Source organism: Rattus norvegicus, chromosome 1, assembly GCF_021556685.1.
Source record: "Rattus norvegicus strain SHRSP/BbbUtx chromosome 1, alternate assembly SHRSP_T2T, whole genome shotgun sequence".
NCBI lineage: Eukaryota > Metazoa > Chordata > Mammalia > Rodentia > Muridae > Rattus > Rattus norvegicus.
Window position 1 is genome coordinate 2,537,040 of NC_141534.1, and position 18,079 is coordinate 2,555,118.

At 42.9% G+C, this 18,079-nt stretch overlaps 1 protein-coding gene, 1 non-coding gene and 1 pseudogene across 3 annotated transcripts in view; 1 reads left to right on the forward strand and 2 right to left on the reverse strand.

Moving 5' to 3' along the window:
• Positions 1–1,747: 1,747 nt before the first annotated feature.
• The window catches only part of LOC120100082 (retinoic acid early-inducible protein 1-gamma-like), a 50,189-nt gene continuing 33,857 nt past the window's right edge, over positions 1,748–18,079 (reverse strand). The window contains exon 8 of one of the 2 annotated variants that reach the window (XM_087604459.1): positions 1,748–3,918. The gene's annotated coding sequence lies outside the window, so the exon portion shown is untranslated. The remainder of the gene's footprint in view (positions 3,919–18,079) is intronic. The other variant, XM_087604456.1, reaches the window with a different exon arrangement.
• LOC148006808 (retinoic acid early-inducible protein 1-gamma-like) lies at positions 3,453–15,851 on the forward strand (annotated as a pseudogene).
• Positions 4,367–4,488, reverse strand: LOC120100385 (small nucleolar RNA SNORA32). Its single transcript, XR_015655783.1, has one exon. It is a non-coding gene; the product is annotated as a small nucleolar RNA SNORA32 (small nucleolar RNA).

Sequence of the window (18,079 nt, forward strand, 5' to 3'; positions counted from 1 at the left end):
CAGCCAAAGTCACCACAGAGTTAAAGATACCACAGACATAGACTGTGAGAAGGAATAATGAGCTGTCACGGAAAGAATGAATAAACGTCTCCACAACACTCCCAGGAACCTGATTGATTGCAGGTGGGGAGCTCTTCCCTCACGGATCCCTCAGGGGCAGGCCTTATCATGGCTACAGTTGGAGGGATGAGCAGGACCTGACAGGAGCTGGTTCAGACATCTCCCAGGGCCTTGCACCTCATGGGAGAAATGTAAGAGAAATTGAACACCGGCTTTAATAACTGGAGAATGTCCTGCCAGTGTGGAACCAGGACGTGGGCTGTGCTTTTCCTTGTTTCAGTGAGAGCCATGGGCATCTGTCCCAATCATTACTGACACTCAAGGGTCTCTTCATCTAAGGAGAGGTGGGTGTGGAGGAAAGGTATAGTGTCCAAACATCCTAGGGGTGATAGACCTAGAATCGGGAATAATTCAGCATCGCAGATAACGATTAATTAGAATATGGATGGAGTCAGGATCTTCAGTTCTCCAAGTTGAACCGGGTCCTGGTGAGAATCCTGGTTGCAGCTGGTAGACTTTTCAGTGTATATTATTGGTAGCTATTGTCTTGGACAGGTCTGTAAGACCATGTAAATAGCACAGGTTCCTTGTGTGGTTGACAGATGTATCTTTACAGTGGTTACTTTCAGGGGTGTAGGAGAGTTTCAGTGAATCATTGTCTTCAGTTTTCATCCAGAAATCCTGTTCTGGAAGGGCACTTCTCTGTGAAAAGACCCAAAACTTGAATCTGGGATCCCACATCCTTTCTGAGGCTGTCATGTTCTTTTAGAGCTATGCCCCTGTCCTCTATGCTGGGACACGGCCAACCTGGAGGTGAAGGTTAAAATCCTTGCTGTCAGCCCAGCCCTTGATCCTCATTGCTTTAGGCCTCTAGTGGTGGCCATTGCAAACTCAGAAAGTCAGTTACACCAGACTTGAAGAACAGAGAGTGGTTTAGTCTGTTACATAGCTTCATGAGTGAGCAGCTCATAGTCCAAGAAGCCTATCAATGTGGCCAAATCAAATACAGAAACTAACACAAAATACTTTAAGGCAGTTTTGCAAATATAGTTTGGGAAGTGAACTGTACAGTCCTCAGGCCTGAATTAGGAGATCACTTTGTGTCACAACATTGAAATATTAGACCCTTCTGATGAATAAATACGGACAAAAACAGATTCTCAATGTTGACTCTGACAAGACTCTATTGTTGTGAAATTGACTGCCTGATAAACTCACAAGAAATTAAGCAATAATCTTGCCAAACTATAAATTCAATTAAACAAGTTTTTTTAAATATACGGATTTAAATTAACCTCCAGAAGCCTATAGAGTCTTCTGTGTTTCCTTGTTTTGCTTTGTTCTGTTTTAAAAGTCCTTTAGCAATCTGTTAGGGTGAAATTACTTTATCCTACAAATCTTTCTTACCAGTAAGCAAAATCTATTGTGAAATTCATATTGTCATTTGGATGTTTTGGGGGGATGGCTGCTTCCTTCTTTTGTTAAGTTGTAATTTAGTCTTCTTCTTTCCTAGAGATATGAAACCCTGAACACAGCAAACCACTCCAGGTTTTGTCTTTAACAAATTGGTCATAATTGCACAATACTATCAAGTGTTGCATTGTCACTCACTAATGTGCTATTTCACACCTAGCTTCAATATCATTGTGGCATTGTTTGATTAGTATTGATATTTTTCTTTTTTCTTCACCAATTAAAAATATCCAATGTGTTAGATTTTCTTGCATATCATGAATTAAAAGAATTTTGAACGAAGCTTGCATATTCTTTTGCTTCCTTATCAGCCACTTTAAGTTATAGCCTTTGAGGAACATTATCATGTAAAGACCCCACACATGATCTATCTGTAGGGGGAGAAGATTTACAACAAATCAGAGACACAGACACACAGCTGGGCCTGGCCTAGAAATGATGGAAAAGCCTTGCATGTGTGAACAGGAGCTCCTAGACAGACATGAACCAACAAAAGCTAGCTGAGCAATCCTCAGTGATGTGAGGTGCTGAGGTGCCCAGGTCCTGAGACATATTTTCTTGGGCCATCTTCAGTCCCCTTAGGCACCAATTACTGTCTATGTCCTTTTGTGACCTAACTTTTTTGTGACTCTTAGATATGTCCTTAAAATAGATGAAGAGACCTTCTAATTCCACCGACACAAAAGCTAAGAATTTTATCAGACAGGATCTGGGCCAGAGTTGTGTTTCCACGTAATTGATGTAAGATCCCTTTCTCATGTCTCTACTGATTCATTTGAGAGATTTTTCATTTATGACTTTCCTTGTCTCTTCACTACAGAAAGTCCATAAACAGAAATATCACATAAAAATATGGGTAACCTAAATCTGTGGTCACTCTGGTGGTCTGGTCTTTCATATTTGTCTCCAGAATAAAGTGTCTCTTACCCTTTGAAGGAAGGGTTCTTTCTTTAAGACATGGAAGTTGTTGGCTATTTTGCCACTCAGGTGTAGAGAAATCTTTCCGTGGGGGGGACTCCTTTTGTAGGCTCTGTGTATGTTGGAAACTTCATAATACTTCGTATTGTTTGTCAACCTTTAAGTCAGGAGAGTGCTCAGGCCCCTTTCTGAGGAGCTCCAGTAGCCAGATCCCCCCCCCCCCCCAGACTTCCCTCATTGTCATAAGGGCGCTCCAGCCTCTATAAGGGTCATAGAAGTTATCTCTCGCCCCTCAACAGGACAGTACCCAGGTTAGGCTCACTTTAGGTGAAAATTCTACATAGAGGCAGACATTTAATTGGGGTTGGCTTACAGTCTCAGAGGTTCAGTGCTTTATCATCATGGCAGGAAGCCTGGCAGCATGCAGGCAGATGTGCTGGAGAGTTAGAAGTTCTACAGTGTGATCAAAAGGCAGCCAGGAGAAAACTCCTTTCTGCAGGCAGCTAGGAGGGTCTCATTCCACACTGGATGGATGGAGCCTGGACAGAGGAGGAGACCTCCAAAGCCCACCCTAACAGGACAAATTTTCTCCAACAAGGCCACACCTTCTCCCTTAAGGCCAGAGTTCCTAATATTATCATTTCCCTTGGACCAAGCATATTGAAAGCAGCATAGAGGGGAACACTTGAGGCATAGGCCATTGAGAGGGAGATTGGGGGTGTGGCTGATGAACTCAGGACAGAAACTCTTTAGGAGTGTCCCAATTGCCCTGGGCCTGAGCACTGCCTGGGCCTGGGAGTGATCTTTTGTTGTACAAGTATCACTGTATCTGCGACCTGCAGCGCCACCTACTGGAGGCCAGCAGGTTGTGTCTGTGTGCACAAGCAGCTGCCCAGGGATGCTAAACAGTGGGAGGAGAACACCGGAGAGGGGCTTTTTGGTTGATTGGTTTAGAAGCCTTGGAGTGGGCGGGACAATGAAATCAGCGAATCCTTAGTCAGATGGAGGATGGAGTTCAGGCTCCCAGTTTGGCCGGATGGCATTCTAGCTTGGCTGATTTCCTCAAAGAGGGACAAGCAAGCTATGAAGTTCCTGACAATTGCTGGAGTTACAGCGTTGGTGACCGGCATTTTCGTGAATCTCTGAGCGGGATCCTATGCGGGGCTGCACAGAATCCTCACCACTTCTCACAGCTCCGGTCACACCTGTTGCTCATGTCGGGTATGGCAGAGAATACAGCCGCCAAGCACCATCTTTTCACAGGAGCTTCATGATTGTTGGTTTTTCTGAGCTGTCTGGGGTCTACGCTGTGCGCTGGTGAGTTGCAATGTCCTGACTGAAGTGGCTGTCGTGGGGGGCGGGGAGGTTGTCGGGGTGGCGGGAGGGAAGCAAGTTTGTTGAAAAACAGGGTTGTGGACTCCCCTGTCCGCTCTCTCAAGGGCTCCTCCTGTACATGGTTCCTCCTTCCTGCCCAAAAGATGAGCATCAACAGTTACTCTAAGGCCCTGGCCCGGTCTGTAGAACAACCACCCCAGGTCTGTAGAACAAATAAGGAAGGAAGAGAAGATCCCTGTCAATCTGTGGTGAGGCTCACAGTTTTCAGCCACCCGCGCTGATTGTATGGGCAAAGTGCCAGACCCTGCAGGCAGGATGTCTCAGACAGTTCCCATGGACTTTGCTCTGAAGTCTGCCTTCCCCTGGTATTCTTTGCACACCCTGAGCCATTCTGTGAAGCCTTGTCCTCGAAATTTCTTTCCTTCATTTCATGGTATTTTTCCATCACATCACAATAGGAACTTCCCGGGACAAGGCATTCACAACCACTCATGTTTTACCCATTTGTTCTTGTTTTTTTTTTTAATTTAATTTTATTTTATTTTATTTTTATTTTATTTATTTTTTCTTTTATTTTTAAAAATGTTCCCAACAGGTTAACTGCTAGACAAGGAGCATATGGAAAACCTAATGGGAATTTTTCTTTATGGTCATGTCCACAGCAAATGAGAAACTGCACTCTAAAAGCATTTGTTCTTGTTTTCTTTTTTTTTTTTTCCCCCGGAGCTGGGGACCTAACCCAGGGCCTTGAGCAAGCCCTCTACCACTGAGCTAAATCCCCAACTGCTTCTTGTTTTCTTTTAAGGCAGGATTTCACACCATTTCCTAAACTATAGAATTTGCAACATTCCCTTCTCCCCCTGGGTCAACCTGCTGGGAGAGAGAAAATTGGTTTTCTTCCGGGAATGTCACTGGGACTATCAAGCCATCCTGGGAAGATCTTGTTCAGGAGTAGTTGACCAACAAATAAGTCATGAAATAGCCTCTGTGTGTTTGTGTGTGTGTGTGTGTGTGTGTGTGTGTGTGTGTGTGTGTATGTATGTGTGTGGGGTGTGTGTGTGTGTGTGTTGGGGTATGTGTGTGTGTGTGTGTGTGTGTGTGTACTTTTGGGCGATATTGTATATTATTTTGCATTTTTTAATGTAAATATATTGCAAACTTGTTAAAAGTTTCTATAGTAAAATACTATTTAATTTTAAATTGTAGTGCTCCCACAATCATGTCACAGCAAACTTGCCCAGGCTTCTCTGTCTTACCTGCTTACTTTTGCAGTCTCCTTCACAGAATAGCTATAGGGCATTGTGTCTCTTTACCTGCTAGTGAAAGTCTGAGACACCAGGGGCCATAAGCATGCTGGCAAACAAAGACTTAAGGAGACAGATTGAGGCTTCAAACAGGTCACAGATAGAGATCTCTTCCTGAGAATGGATTCGGTGTATGGTTTAATGTGGGGGAAGCTGAGCTCTGATGGCCAACAGAGCTGTGTGACAGAGCCCAGTGGGAGCAGGGATGAGCACTGAGCTCACAGCTGGCAGCTTCCCTCTCCAGGACAACTGGGGCATTGCCTCAGGAGCTTCCCTCAACAGCGGGATCCATGTTGAATTTCCAAGGGTTCAATGATGCCTCCCTTCCCCGTGAGTGTTCAGATAGATTTTCATGCCCAGGAATATGGATGTTATCTGACATACTTTATACTTCAGTCCTTGATAGTAGACAATAAGTGTACTTTTGAGATAAGTCCTGCAGGTAACATGGTATGCATTGGGGTGAGGGGAGGGGTCCAACCAATGTGACCCAACGACTGTTCTCAAAGAACAGAAGATGCAGAGATGGTGGGCCTCTTGAATAGAGTCACCACTTTCTTACCTTTGCCCTTCAGAAGAATGCTTGGGGTCACAGGAACATGTGTCCTATGGCTTTGTGCTCCCACTTTGGAACTCACCTTCATGTTTCTCTCACAGATGTACACTCTCTTACTTGCAACTTGATCATCAAGTCTCCTACCAAAGCAGAACCTCTCTGGTATGAAATAACAGTGTTCAATGGATGGAACTGTTTTCCTTTCTTTTAATTACGTAAACAAGACCATGCCTTTGGGTAACCAGGAGAAGATGGCAAATGCCACTGAAGTGACCCAGTGGATAGACCTATTGGGCCAGGACTTAAGGGACAAGGTGTCTGAAATCATAGTGCACACTACCAAGTCCAGTGGTAAGTGTGGGACTGACTGCAGAGGCAGAGATGGTTGGCAAGAGAGGAGGGGCAGAGCCCATGGAGGAATGGGATGTGAGTGTCTTTGTGTGAAGGAGCTGAGCGCTTGTGGTACTGTGCAGGCCCAGGGTACACAGTGGATAAAAAGAGAAAATCGTGTGGCAAAGATACTGACACCTAAGCTTGTAGAGAAAGACTTGACCTCGAGGAGGTAACGAATGGATCAGAAGGGAAGAATGATGGTGTTGTATGGGACTTGCAGTTCACTGTACTTTATGGGTCACCATGCATTCTAAGCTCAGCCATGGACAAATCATTAGTGCTTCCTGGGTATGAAGCATCAGGGAGAATTATTCCTTCATCTTGGACCTAAATACTATGAAGTGGAAACTGATTAATCCTGTACCAGAGGACATCATGAAAGAATGGAAAGATGATGAGACATTAATGAAACATCTGAATTTGTCCATAGTACAATGCAGTCAGAAATTCAATGAATTCGAGAGAGAGCTCACCGCCCAGACAGGTGGGCACTCCTGAGACTGCAGAGTGGAAGAGACCACCAATACTGCCCACACCTGCCCACATCACTGGCCCAAGAGGAAACTGTATACGGCCTCTGGGAACCAGAAGATAGGGGCACTGGAGCTGCAGGTCCCCTGTGCCCCAGACACCACCAGAACCTGAAGGGACTGGATCAACAGTTCTCTGCACCCAAATCCCCTGGGAGGGAGAGCTAAACCTTCAGAGAGGGAGACACGCATGGGAAGCCAGAAGAGACTACATTCTGCCAACATTTCAGACTCCAGAGGAAAACACCAAACGCCATCCTGGACCCTGGTGCACCGTGGCTCCCGGAAAAGGCAGCACAATCCTCCTGGAAGCTGCCCTCGCAAAGAGCTCATAAGCAACACCCCACAAGCAAACTTGAGCCTCGGGACCACAGGTAAGACCAACTTTTCTGCTCCAAGTGACCTGCCTGGTGAACTCAGGACAAAGGCTCACAGGAACAGCTGAAGACCTGTAGACAGGAAAAATTGCACACCTGAAAGCGGAACACTCTGTTCCCATAACTGGCTGAAAGAAACAGAAAAACAGGTCTATAGCACTCCTGGCACACAGGCCTATAGGACAGTCTAGCCACTGTCAGAAATAGCAGAACAAGGTAACACCAGAGATAATCTGATGGTGAGAGACAAGCGCAGGAACCCAGGCAACAGAAACCAAGATTACATGGCATTATCGGAGCCCAATTCTCACATCAAAGCAAACACTGAATATCAAAACACACCAGAAAAGCAAGATCTAGATTTAAAATCATATTTGATCATGATGCTGGAGGACTTCAAGAAAGAAATGAAGAACTCCCTTAGAGAAACGCAGGAAAACATAAATGAACAAGTAGAAGCCTATAGAAAGGAATCACAAAAATCCTGAAAGAATTCCAGGAAAACACAATCAAACAGTTGAAGGAAATAAAAATGGAAATAGATGCAATGAAGAAAGAACACAGGTAAACAAACCTGGATATCGAAAACTAAAGGAAGAGACAAGGAGCCGTAGATACAAGCATCACCAACAGAATGCAAGAGATAGAAGAGAGAATCTCAGGAGCAGAAGATTCCATAGAAATCATTGTCACAACTGTCAAAGATAATGTAAAACAGAAAAAGCTACGGGACCAAAACATACAGTAAATCCAGGACTCAATGAGAAGCAAACCTAAGGATAATAGGTAGAGAAGAGAGTGAAGACTCCCAGCTCAAAGGACCAGTAAATATCTTCAACAAAATCATAGGAGAAAACTTCCCTAACATAAAGAGATGCCCATAAGCATACAAGAAGCCTACAAAACTCCAAATACATTGGACCAGAAATGAAACTCCTCCCATCACATAATAGTCAAAACAACAAATGCACAACATAAAGAAAGAATATTAAAGGCAGTAAGGGAAATAGGTCAAGTAACATATTAAGGCAGACCTATCAGAATCACACCAGACTTCTCACCGCCAGAGACTGTGAAAGCCAGAAGATCCTGGACAGATGTAATACAGACCCGAAGAGAACACAAATGCCAGCCCAGGTTACTGTATCCTACAAAATGCTCAATTGACATAGATGGAGAAACCAAGATATTCCATGACAAAACCAAATTTACACAATATCTTTCTACAAATCCAGCGCTACAAAGGATAATAAATGGTAAAGCCCAACATAAGGAGGCAAACTACACCCTAGAAAAAGCAAGAAACTAATCGTCTTGGCAACAAAACAAAGAGAAGAAAAGCACACAAACATAACCTCACATCCAAATCAGAATATAACATGAAGCAATAATCACTGTTCCTTAATATCTCTCAACATCAATGGTCTCAACTCCCCAATAAAAAGACATAGATTAACAAACTGGATACGCAATGAGGACCCTGCATTCTGCTGCCTACAGGAAACACACCTCAGAGACAAAGACAGACACTACCTCAGAGTAAAAGGCTGGAAAACAACTTTCCAAGCAAATGGTCAGAAGAAGCAAGTTGGAGGAGCCATTCTAATATCAAATAAAATCAATTTTCAACTAAAACTCATCAAAAAATATAAGGAAGGACACTTCATATTCATCAAAGGAAAAATCCACCAAGATGAACTCTCATTACTAAATAGCTATGCTCAAAATACAAGGGCACCTACATACATAAAAGAAACCTTACTAAAGCTCAAAGCACACATTGCATCTCACACAATAATAGTAGGAGATTTCAACACCCCACTCTCATCAATGGATAGGTCATGGAAACAGAAATTAAACAGAGACATAGACAGACTAAGAGAAGTCATGAACCAAATGGACTTAACAGATATTTACATAACATTCTATCCAAAAGCAAAAGGATATACATCCTTCTCAGCACCTCATGGTACTTTCTCCAAAATTGATCATATATTTGGTCAAAAAACAGGCCTCAATAGATACAGAAAGATATAAATAATCCCATGTGTCCTATCAGACCACCATGGGCTAAAATTGGGCTTCAATAACAATAAGGGAAGAACGCCCACATATTCATGGAAGTTGAACAATGCTCTACTCAACGATAACCTGGTCAAGGAAGAAATAAAGAAAGAAATTAAAGACTTCTTAGAATTTAATGAAAATGAAGGTACAACATACCCAAACTTATGGGACACAATGAAAGCTGTGCTAAGAGGAAATCTCATAGCTCTGAGTGCCTGCAGAAAGAAACAGGAGAGAGCATATGTCACCAGCTTGACAGCACATCTAAAACCTCTAGAACAAAAAGAAGCAAATACACCCAGGATGAGTAGAAAGCAGGAAATAATCAAACTCAGAGCTGAAATCAGCCAAGTAGAAACAAAAAGGACCATAGAAAGAATCAACAGAACCAAAAGTTGGTTCTTTGAGAAAATCAGCATGATAGATAAACCCTTAGCCAGACTAACGAAAGTGTGTCACTCTCTATGTCCAAATTAACAAAATCAGAAATGAAAAGGGAGATATAACTACAGAATCAGAGGAAATTAAAAAAATCATTGGATCCTACTACAAAAGCCTATATTCAAAAAAACTTGAAAATCTGCAGGAAATGGACAATTTCCTAGACAGATACCAGGTACCGAAGTTAAATCAGAAACAGATAAACCATTTAAACAACCCCATAACTCCTAAGGAAATAGAAGCAGTCATTAAAGGTCTCCCAACCAAAAAGAGGCCAGTTCCAGACGGGTTTAGTGCAGAATTCTATCAGACCTTCATAGAAGACCTCATACCAATATTATCCAAACTATTCCACAAAATTGAAACAGATGGAGCACTACCGAATTCCTTCCAAGAAGCCACAATTACTCTTATACCTAAACCACACAAAGACCCAACAAAGAAAGAGAACTTCAGACCAATTTCCCTTATGAATATCGACACAAACATCCTCAATAAAATTCTGGCAAACTGAATCCAAGAGCACATCAAAACAATCATCCACCATGATCAAGTAGGCTTCATCCCAGGCATGCAGGGATGGTTTAATATACGGAAAACCATCAACGTGATCCATTATATAAACAAACTGAAAGAACAAAACCACATGATCATTTCATTAGATGCCGAGAAAGCATTTGACATAATTCAACTCCCCTTCATTATAAAAGTCCTGGAAAGAGTAGGAATTCAAGGCCCATACCTAAACATAGTAAAAGCCATATACAGCAAACCAGTTGCTAAATTAAACTAAATGGAGAGAAACTTGCAGCAATCCCACTAAAATCAGGGACTAGACAAGGCTGCCCACTGTCTCCCTACTTATTCAATATAGTTCTTGAAGTTCTAGCCAGAGCAATCAGACAACAAAAGGAGATCAAAGGGATACAGATCGGAAAAGAAGAGGTCAAAATATCACTATTTGCAGATGACATGATAGTATATTTAAGTGATCCCAACATTCCACCAGAGAACTACTAAAGCTGATAAACAACTTCAGCAAAGTGGCTGGGCATAAAATTAACTCAAATAAATCAGTAGCCTTCCTCTATACAAAAGAGAAACAAGCCGAGAAAGAAATTAGGGAAACGACACCCTTCATAATAGACCCAAATAATATAAAGTACCTCGGTGTGACTTTAACCAAGCAAGTAAAAGATCTGTACAATAAGAACTTCAAGCCACTGAGGAAAGAAATTGAAGAAGACCTCAGAAGATGGAAAGATCTCCCATGCTCATGGATTGGCAGGATTAATATAGTAAAAATTGCCATTTTACCAAAAGCAATCTACAGATTCAATACAATCCCCATCAAAATATGAATCCAGTTCTTCAAAGAGAACAATTTGCAAATTCATCTGGTTAACAAAAAACCAAGGATAGCTAAAACTATCCTCAACATTAAAAGGACTTCAGGGGGAATCACTATCCCTGAACTCAAGCAGTATTACAGAGCAATAGTGATAAAAACTGCATGGTATTGGTACAGAGACAGACAGATACACCAATGGAATAGAATTGAAGACCCAGAAATTAACCCACACACATATGGGCACTTGATTTTTGACAAAGGAGCCAAAACCATCCAATGGACAAATGATAGCATTCTCAGCAAATGGTGCTGGTTCAACTGGAGGTCAACATGTAGAAGAATGCAGATCGATCCATGCTTATCACCCTGTACAAAGCTTAAGTCCAAGTGGATCAAGGACCTCCACATCAAACCAGACACACTCAAACTAATAGAAGAAAAACTAGGGCAGCATCTCGAACACATGGGCAGTGGAAAAAATTTGCTGAATAAAACACCAATGGCTTATGCTCTAATATCAAGAATCAACAAATGGGATCTCATAAAACTGCAAAGCTTCTGTGGTTAGGAAACTAACCACAACTGCAATGTTCTGTGGACATTGTGGTTAGGACAAAACGGCAACCAACAGATTGGGAAAAGATCTTTACCAATCCTACAACAGATAGAGGGCTTATATCCAAAATATACAAAGAACTCAAGAAGTTAGACCGCAGGGAGACAAATAACCCTATTAAAAAATGGGGTTCAGAATTAGACAAGATGGATGAAGCAAAGAAGTGCAGACTGACAGGAGCCGGATGTAGATCGCTCCTGAGAGACACAGCCAGAATACAGCAAATACAGAGGCGAATGCCTGCAGCAAACCACTGAACTGAGAATAGGACCCCCGTTGAAGGAATCAGAGAAAGATCTGAAAGAGCTTGAAGGGGCTCGAGACCCCATATGTACAACAATGCCAAGCAACCAGAGCTTCCAGGGACTAAGCCACTACCTAAAGACTATACATGGACTGACCCTGGACTCTGACCTCATAGGTAGCAATGAATATCCTAGTAAGAGCACCAGTGGAAGGGGAAACACTGGGTCCTGCTAAGTGAACCCCCAGTGAACTAGACTGTTGGGGGGAGGGAGGCAATGGGGGGAGGGTGGGGAGGGGAACACCCATAAGGGAGGGGAGGGGGGAGGGGGATGTTTGCCCGGAAACCGGGAAAGGGAATAACACTCGAAATGTATATAAGAAATACTCAAGTTAATAAAAAAAAAAAAGAAAAAAGAAAAAAAAAGAAAATATCACCAAGCCTTCTATACAGTTGTAGCTCAGTGTAGTGATTTCAATGTGTTAGACTAGGTGTTCTGTTTGAATTCACACAGAACATTTTATGCACATATAAATGAGAATGAGTTAAGCACAATATACCAAGTATTAAAAATGCTTTGTAGGTTAAAAAAATGGGGTTCAGAGCTAAACAAAGAATTCACAGCTGAGGAATGCCGAATGGCTGAGAAACACCTAAAGAAATGTTCAACATCTTTAGTCATAAGGGAAATGCAAATCAAAACAACCCTGAGATTTCACCTCACACCAGTGAGAATGGCTAAGATCAAAAACTCAGGTGACAACAAATGCTGGCGAGGATGTGGAGAAAGAGGAACATTCCTCCATTGTTGGTGGGATTGCAGAATGGTAAAACCATTCTGGAAATCAATCTGGAAGTTCCTCAGAAAATTGGACATTGAATTACCTGAGGATCCATCTATACCTCTCTTGGGCATATACCCAAAAGATGCCCCAACATATAAAAAAGACACGTGCTCCACTATGTTCATAGCAGCCTTATTTATAATAGCCAGAAGCTGGAAAGAACCCAGATGCCCTTCAACAGAGGAATGGATACAGAAAATGTGGTACATCTACAAAGTGGAATATTACTCAGCTATCAAAAACAATGCCTTTATGAAATTCATAGGCAAATCCAGGGAACTGGAAAATATCATCCTGAGTGAGGTAACCCAATCACAGAAAAACACAGATGTTATGAACTCATTGATAAGTGGCTATTACCCAAATGCTTGAATTACCCTAGATGCACAGAACACATGATACTCAAGACAGATGATCAAAATGCGAAGGCTTCACTCCTTCTTTAAAAGGGAAACAAGAATAGCCTTGGCAGGGAATAGGGAAGCAAAGATTAAAACAGAGGCAGAAGGAACACCCATTCAGAGCCTGCCCCACATGTGGCCCATACATATACAGCCACCCTATTAGACAAGATGGATGAAGCAAAAAGTGCAGGCCAACAGGAGCCGGATGTAGACCGCTCCTGAGAGACACAGCCAGAATACAGCAAATACAGAGTCGAATGCCTGCAGCAAACCACTGAACTGAGAATGGGACCCCAGTTGAAGGAATCAGAGAAAGGACTGGAAGAGCTTGAAGGGACTCGAGACCCCATATGAACAACAATGCCAAGCAACCAGAGCTTCCAGGGACTAAGCCACTACCCAAAGACTATACATGGACTGACCCTGGGCTCCAACCTCATAGGTAGCAATGAATAGCCTAGTAAGAGCACCAGTGGAAGGGGGAGCCCTTGGTCCTGCCAAGACTGAACCCCCAGTGAATGTGATTGTTGGGGGGAGGGCGGTAACAGGTGGAGGATCGGGAGAGGAACACCCATAAAGAAAGGGAGGGGGAGGGATTAGGGGGATGTTGGCCTGGAAACCGGGAAAGGGAATATCAATCGAAATGTAAATAAGAAATACTCAAGTTAATGAAGAAAAAAATAAAAAAAAATTCAATGAATTCTTAAATCAGCACGAGGAAAGAACAAGTAAGTATTGCCTAGATTGTCAGAAGGAACTTCTTCTCATTTCATAGACTGAGTGAGTGATTTCTGGGTAGTGGTCCTGGCTGGGGAGACAGTGATGACCATAGGGATTCCTCAGTCCATCACACATCCCAGTGTTCCTCACTGCCTGTTAACCAGTGCTCCAGGCTCTGCATGGCCTGCTGATGAGCCCCAACTCTGTGTGCATCACTGTACACTTCCAGCCCTCTCATCCTCAAGCATAGCTGCCCTTCCACCAGCTCCTCCATCACTTTTTAAAGGATTTACCATCTGACTCTGGCACAGTTATACACCAGCAATTTCCCCAACATCCAGTGATATCCACAGTTCATTTATCAACTTTTGGGATGGTTTGATAGACATTAACAATCCTTTGTAATGAAATAAACTCTGCTGAGACATCATTTATACAACTCCCACTCCTCTGTCTACTCAGGACTTTGTAAATCGGTCTGGCATGGGAGTCCCTCTGACTGCCTTGGGACAAAAGGTGCTAATGGAGGTGTGTATTTAACTTTATGGAGAACTTTCCTATGCTTTTTTAAGGATCAACAACAATGGCCGCAGATATCACCCAGCCTCGACCTACCAGCCAGGTTCCTTATAAGGAAGTATTGATCTCTGTGGGACTCATCATCTCCATCATCTTTATTATTTTCATTTGCATATGTGTAAAGAGGATGTGTTGTACCCAAGGAGGTGAGGAGCAGGCTGGGGTCTCATCCTGTCCTTGGTAGTGTTGTTTGTCAAGGGACTTGCAATAGGTATCGCACTGGTTATTAGGGGTGGGAATTCTGGTCCTCATACTTGCATAGCAAGTGCCTTTACTCACTGAGCCATCTTACCAGCAACCAACATTGACCTTTTGAGAAACTCATTTCCAGTTCAATAAATTTCCTTCTGCTCAGATCATGAAAATGGAATGAAACCAGCTTGTGAGCACCTCACTTGCAGGCACTCCTATCATGACCCATGCAGGGACACTGACTCTACATTCATTCCAAGAACATTTGGAAAGCTGTTTCTACACAGCCAGTTAGGACTGCCCATGAACTCTCTCTGTCTTTCCCCCCTACATGCTACATGCAGTAATGGCTGTTGACCCCAGAAATGGGTCTGTCTGAGAAGAGGTTTGGTGACCTGGAGCTCTAAACCATCTTTGTTAGTCAGGATTCATGACATATCAGGGTACAAGCTAAGAAGTGACTTCCAGACTTCTGTGCTGGTATCGAGGATGAATTACTTCAACAATCGAAGTGTGTCTCTCACTTCAGACCTCCCAAGGTAGAGAACTTCAGCTGCTCAAGGACTACTGCATCAACTGCCACAAGCCACAGAGGAATGAGGGGCTAGAGGAGACAAGAGGAGAGGTTCCCAACCAGAGCACCAAAATGTTGTCCCAGGAGGAAGATCCCAAGACATTGGGGTAAAAGCATTTATTCCACCATCCATATTACCCCATCCAAGATTCAGGAAACACCATACAACGTAGGGAAGAATGGGTGCAGGAGAACACAGTTCCCAGGCATGACCTCACTGCTATGTCTTTGAACTGAATATTTCTGAGAAATTGTATGATGCCTGCACAAGAGCAGACCTGACAATCATCCCTTTATGGAGCCACAGGGCCTCATAAGCTTCCTCACTCACTGAGAATTTTTCTGCATTTAATGCTGTCAGAGCTGATTGTATTTATTGGTGTGGTCACTACTAAGGAGCCTGTATTCCTGCAAATAACTCCTTTCCCACACTCCTATAAATGAGTCCAAATTAAGTCATTTGATCAATTATTATTACTTTTTAATTTAAAGAAACTTTCCTTGAAAGTAGAGGCGGCATTTGGAAGAGGAAACCTGTGCAGGAACTGGGTAAGGGGCATGAGAAGTGATTAAAGGGTTGTTGTCACCAAATTATCTTACACACATATATGAACACATCATAGTGAATCCAATTGAGATGCATAATTTATGTGAAATACATTGTTAGATGTTTGTGTATGTTTTACTCTTACTGTGTATCAGTGTTTTGCCTGTCTGTCTGTCTGTCTGTAACATGTGTACCTGGTACTTGCAGAGGCCCAAGGAGGGCATCAGAATCTGTGGAACTGGAGTTACAGATGTTTTCAAGTACTGGGAGCTGAACCGAGGACATCTCCAAGAACAGCAAGGGATCTTAACTACTGAGCCTTCACGCCAAACAATGAATGAATTTTTCCTTTAAAAAAGATTTTTATTTTATTTATGTATGTGAGTACACTGTCTCTGTCTTCACACACACCAGAGGTGGGCATCAGATCCCATCACAGATCGCTCTGAGCCAGTATGTGTTGCTGAGAGTTGAACTCAGGACCTCTGGAGAGTGAGCAGTTCTCTTAACTGCCCAGCCGTCTCTTCAGATTAATAAATTTCTTAAAAAGAAAATATGGCCTAAATATTATTAAATACAGGGGAAGGCCTTAACCAAACTTCAGAATAAAAGTTGAATGTTTCAGATTCATTCACTGTAAAGTGACCATGGAGTGTAATGGCCAGTTATGACGTCATTTGTAGCATTGGAGCATAAAGATTTGGTCAGAGGGGCTCACAGTTGCTCTAAGAGAAATGCCAAGTAATACCGCCATATCTAATGAAACTGGTAAATATAAGGTATGTGCTTCAGAGTTTTATGTGAGGTTGACAAATTATGGAGCAGTAAGGGAGGAAAGAAACTCGGTTATAAAATGCTTCCTTCAGATTAGGCTGGAGGGTACCCTGTAGGGCATTTTCTTCACAGTAATCACATGCAGCTCACAGCCCATTTCGGTGGTCCTTTTCTATGAGGCTGATGACTTTTGTATAAGACTATATGGCTGAGCAAGCCATGAGGAGAAATCTAGTAAACAGCACCCCTGCATGGCCTCTGCATCAGCTCCTGCCTCCAAGTCCCTGCCCTCTTTGAATCCTGACCTGACTTCTTTCAAAGGACAAACAGTGATTTAGAAGTGTAAGCCACATAAACTCTTTCCTTCACAAGTCCCTTTGGTCATGATGTTTCACCACAGCAAAAGTAAACATCATTAAGACAAATTGGTACCAAGATAGTGTGTGGTTTTGTTGTAGTAGACCTGGCATATGTTTTGGGGAGGTTTCTAGAAAGCCGTTGGACCTCTTGGCTAGAAAAGCCATTGAGTGATAAGAGGTACCTGGTCCATTCTTCAGGACCTTAGATGACAGGCATGTTGAAAGCAGTGCAGACAATGGAGGCCTGACTTTGTGATGTTCAGGGAAGCAAATGCTACCAAGTCATTTGCATTAAGAACGGATGGCTCTATGTTGCTGGGGCTGAAGAATTGGCTGTGATTAAACAAGAGTCCAGAACTACTTTAGTTGAACCTTTGCTTTGTTGGGATACTCAATGCTCTTCAGCTGGAGCTGAGAACTTAACAGTCATCAGGAGAGAGCAGCACCACTGAAGTGAGATCATCTGGAAAGGGATTCCTGAGAGTCAGTACACAAGCTGTGTTCAAGACCCGGCCAGATTGGACCTTGTGAGGTACCTGAACAAGTCAGTGTAAGAGCTAGCCTGGTGTTCCTGGTTTTGTAGATGTGAAAGGGTCATGGAGAAGAGCTGAGGCTTGGCACTGTGCGACAGAATTGGAGTCCATGAATAAAGCCCTTCACAGGACACTACTAAAAGTGTGGCTAGAGCAGAAGACTCTAGCTCTTTGGAAATGCCAGTGCCAAGAAGTGACCACCGAGGAAAGCATCAGTGGTAGTGGAGTGGAGCAAGCCAGAACCTAGAAGACAAACTGTCTATACTCTAGTGGGTGAGCTGGTGATGTAACTCACATGGTGATGGGGAGCCGGGTCTAGGCCAACCTTGGACCCTTCATCCAATTTTCTACTTATGGCTTTCATTGGAGACTCCATAACTGGTCCTGTTGTCAATCATGGCTTTCTGGCTAAGCCATGACTCCTCAAGACCTGATTAAGACCTAAGTTTAAGGAAAGGGAAAAATTAGGAAAGTCCCCTGAGACACAAACGGGGGAAGTTATCCTCCAAGAACAACATATTTGAACACACACACACACACAACACACACCAGAAATAGAACTTAATGACAGATCAAAGTACAAATTGTGCAGACATTTTGAAGCTCCACTGAGTTTTCTTTGGGATTGCTAACAGGAGTCTAGTGAGAGGTTAATTATAGGATCTGGGGTGACTTCTCCAAAGCTGTTTCATTGCAGAGCTCACCTCAACACAGGAAGTGACTCCTGATGAGAAAATTAGAACAGATTTTAATGTGCACAATGACCAGCCAGTTTTAAAACCACAGTGAAACACTTAGTCCTATCTCAATTGGGTAGAACAACTGAGGAGCTGTCTTGCACAGCTTCTGCTAAGCCAGATCTTTAGTAAATACACAAGAATGAAGTG